Source organism: Sciurus vulgaris (assembly GCF_902686455.1).
Source record: "Sciurus vulgaris genome assembly, chromosome: 2".
In the NCBI taxonomy this organism is placed as follows: Eukaryota; Metazoa; Chordata; class Mammalia; order Rodentia; family Sciuridae; genus Sciurus; species Sciurus vulgaris.
Genome location: NC_136462.1, coordinates 87,014,356 through 87,019,136, shown reverse-complemented (window position 1 = coordinate 87,019,136; position 4,781 = coordinate 87,014,356).

The window sequence follows — 4,781 nt, the reverse complement described above, 5'->3', positions numbered from 1 at the left end:
CTTTGCAAATGGAATTCAAATTACAGACCTTAAAACAGAAAAATGAAATTATTTTATCCATATGGATCTCAGGTAATAACATGGGTCTTTAAGAGTAGAAGAGAAATTTAGTGAAGTCAAAAAAGCTGAAAAGAAACACAGAAAAGCCAATCAGAGAGATACAATGGAAAGAAAGTTAAGAGATATTTAAAACATGAGACAGACTCAATCCACAATTGAAACTTCTGGGATAATGGAAGGAGGCCGTGAGCCAAGGAATATTGGTACATTTAGAGATTGGGAACAACCCTTAGGTGGCAGCCAGCTAGAAAGTGGGCCCCAGTCCTAGAAATGCAAGGAACTGAATTCTGTCTCCAAACTGGATGAGTAAGGAAATGGAATTGGTCCTCGAATCTCCAAAAGGAACACCAAACAGCTCACCTGATTTTAGCCCAGAGAAACCCAGGTCAAACTCCTGACTTCAGAACTGTAATATATTCATGTTTTTCTAGCTCACTATATTTATGATAAAATGTCAGAATATTACTTATGAGATATTATTATAAATAAATTATTCTAACTGGACTACATTTGCTAAAGACTTCTGTTAAATGCAAGAAGGATGGGTTTTGTGATTTTTTTTACTTGGTTTTTGATCATTATTAGCTTTTTAATAATTGGAAATATCAGATATTTTCCCTCATAAAAGAAAAATATATTTGCATTTCTCTAATTACTAGAGATGTTGAACACTTTTTCATATATTTATTAATTGCCTGTGTGTCTTCTTCTGTAAAGTGTCTGTCCAGTTCCTTGGCCCATGTATTGATTGGGTTTTTTGTATTTTTGGTGTAAAGCTTTTTAGAATGGCTATTATCAAGTACACAAACAATAATAGATGTTGGTGTGGATGTGGGGAAAAAGGCACACTTTTACATTGCTGGTGGAGTTGCAAATTGGTGCAGCCACTCTGGAAAGCAGTATGGAGAATCCACAGAAAACTTGGAATGGACCCACCTTTTGACCCAGTTATTCCACTCCTCGGTTTATACCCAAAGGACCTAAAATCAGCATACTACAGTAACACAGCCACATCAATGTTTATAGCAGCTGAGTTCACAATAGCTAGATTGTGGAACCAACCTAGATGCCCTTCACCAGATGAATGGATAAAGAAACTCTGGTATATATACACAATGGAATACTATTCAGCCATAAAGAAGAATAATATTATGGAATTTGCAAATAAATGGATGGAATTGGAGAATATCATGCTAAGTGAAATAAGCCAAACCCAAAAAAACAAAGGCTGAATGTTTTCCCTGATAAGTGGAGAACGATATGTAATGGGAGTCGGGGAGTGGGGAATGAGAGAAGAATGGGGGAACTTTAGAATATGTAGAAGGAAATGAGAGAGAGGAGGGTATGAAAAATGGTGGAATGAGACAGACATAATTACCCTATGGACATGTATGATTACACGAATGGTATGAATCTACATTGTGTACAACCATAGAAATGAAATGATGTGCCCCATTTGTGTACAATGAATCAAACTGCAGTTTGTAAAACATTTAGAAGCTAAATTTTTAAAAATAATAAAAATGTGTAGACAGAACCTCCTTAGATTTGCATATTAATAGCAAATTTTTCAAATTATTATATAATGAACAGTTGTTTATAAGTCTTTTCAACCTAGCATGGGCCTGTGGGTTCAATCCCTAGTACCGACAAAAAAAAAAAAAAAAAAAAAAAAAATAAAGCCCAAGTCCTTCAAAATAAACCACACAAATAAACACATCAATGAGACTTAGAAAAAGATGATAATGCATTAGGATAGAGAATATGAATGTGGTTCCACAAATGATGTGGGAGCAATTATTGCTTATCAATAGACTAGTAAAATAAGTGATCTTATAAAAATGACCTACAAAAGAATAAGGAAAAGCAGAGTTGGGTTTTCCTTTCAGTCTTACCAAGTGTAAAATACTTGCAGACCAAATGGTTTAGATCTCACTGAATTGCAAATGCTTTCAATTCACAGTCACTAATAAGCAAATCTTTTTATGGTGAAAGGACACAATGGCAGGAGCTTTGATAACACGGAAGGAAGTGCTTTGGAATGGTTTTGCTCTGTGTTTCTTTTGTGTTTCTCAGTTAAATACCATGCTTGTTTCTATCTGAGGTAATGCTACATTTTTTATGGGAAAGCAGGATATAAGTCTCTCATTTTCCCTCATAAAATAATTTAATTGCAAAGCTTCAGAAAATTATCAGTGACTAACATCCTAATCTAGCTATTAAAATGAGATTGACCAATAAGGTAACACAAATGATTTATATCAGTACTGAATATATTCATTTTATTATTTGTTTTTATTTTTGTTGTCAATAACCTTTATTGATGTGGAATTATTAGCCAGGTTTACTGGGATAAAAGAGAGATGGGTAGGTTAGCAGGAAGTTGATGGCATTAATTAGTGAGAATACCAATGATGGAAGTTCATTAGACTAGGAAGAAGTTTTAGAGTATGATCATTTTTTTAACTCTATTCCTAAAAGTGGTCTGGTCTAATCTCCAGCCCTACAACACATGACACTGAATCATCCCACACTAATATCTTTCATAATCTTAGATTTTTTGACATCATCCTTAAATAACTCATTCCAATATGTTAAGATGTCCTTGATAAAGTTTTCCTCCTCAGTCTCTTCTCAATGCTTTTTGTGCCTTTTTCCTTGTTTCTCTGCCTGAATGAGAAATGTAGAATAACTACAATCCACTCTGAAAAGCATACACCTTCAAATTTTTGAGGACAAACTTACAACATTCCTGAATTTTATTTTGTTAAAGACACTTCTGCTTCTTTTTGATTATCAATTATGGCATAATATTAAAAAGTGATAAAATGACCGGATGATTTTTTTTTTAAGAAAGTTCAGTGTATGGAACCCATGTCAGCATGAGTTCAATATGTGTGGTCATTTGATGGGCTGCTTGATGAAAGAGGTACTTTTGAACCAGAGTTGAATGGACCAGATTCCTGAAGCATCTGTGTCAGGTTAGTCAGCAAAATGATCAGTAACATGCCCATAGTCCCTTTTTATAATCTTTTAAATTGAATCATCATCCTTTAAATTTAAACTTCTAGCATATAGCAAATCTGAAACTAAACTAGCTTATTAACATTTTAACATTCCTCACATGAAGAATGCATTTATACTTTTTATATGGGATCATAGTTATAAGATTTTCTACAGACCATCTGCATGTCTCTTTTAAAACTCTATCTTGTAGCATATTTCCTTAGCAGAAAAAAAAAATAAAATAAAATAAAAAACTGTTGTTGGTGCAGGAAATTTATTCACCACTAAAAAAAAAAAAAACATTTTTCTCAACTTAGAAACAAAAATTAAAAAAAGAGATACAGTATATTGTCAACTAACTCTTACTGCCTAGAAAAAGATTGATTTTGTTTGCAAACCATATGTTTGATATCTAAATCATGTTCAGAGTCTTTCATTCATGATTGCAGATTGATACAGTCCTCCTTCAAAAGCATATTTATCTTTTCCAGCACTCATCAAACACTAAATACCTAACTAGTTTGTAAGAAGAATCTTTAATTCCATCATTTTGCTCTGGTAATTGCTTTTCCTTCCTTATGTTTAACCAGAGTAAATGAACTATAATTTCAAAATTCTCTTGACACTCTCTATCAGATGCTGTATAAGACATGAACAAGGTGAGGAGTGATGAAAAAGTCAGCAGGAATAAGTCTGTTTCTGTTGCAAAAAAATTAAAAAAAAAAAAAAAAGAAAGAAAGAGAAAAAGGTGTTGCGTATGTGGATCAAAGTGGTTACTACAAAGACATCCAGAATTCCTTAAATCACATTAATCTCAGATAGGCTTCAACCCAAATCAGGGGTTCCAAAGACAAATATCTCCAGAAGTCATGCATAGATTGAAGGGCAAGTGCCCCAGAGAAAGGGGAACCAACCCCAATTCCCACAGGTGTGTTTCCAGCCTTTTCTCTCCTACTCCTGATTTTGTTCAAGAAAAAACAAGATTCAGGTAGCTTTTGTAATATCTCCTTAATTTAAAAAGTTGGTTGCTTAGTCTGTTGTTGTCATTGTCATCGCTGCTGTTATAATATTAGCCAGGCCATGCAAAAGGCGTATAGAAAGAATTCGAGATCAGCTCTCAATGTCTCAATTCACAATCTCTTGCTTAGATTTTGTTGCCAAGCAATATCAACTACAGAATTCCCTAGCAAAATAGATTTTTAAACATTAGAAATTCGTTTTTCTGCTTTACATACATTTAGCTGATACCACTGACTGTGAATGGGGCCACTGAGAAACCTCAGTCATAGTTGCTTTTCTACCATTGTCTAGTTTTGAGGCTTATGGTAATAGCAACAGTAACAAGCATTAGATACTGACTGTTTAGAGTTCCCAACATGGTATTAAGTTCTTCACTTGTATTCGCTTTTCTAATCTTTTTAACATTCCTATCAGGTATTATGATTGAAATAACATCATGTTTATAATAAAAATAAAACATTCTCAAGCACCTAATAGTGACAACTACCACACAATATGTTAGTCATTAAAACAGGTATAGTCCCTGATATGTGAAATTTGGGGTCCAATGAAGAAGACAGACTGTAAACAATAAAAAACTGTGCAATTCAAGTTATGATAAATGTCACAAGTGCTTAAAGTAAGTTTCCTAAGAACACAGAACTAATTCGTTGAAGAGAGAATTAAAATCACTAACATTTATTGAGTATTTAGAT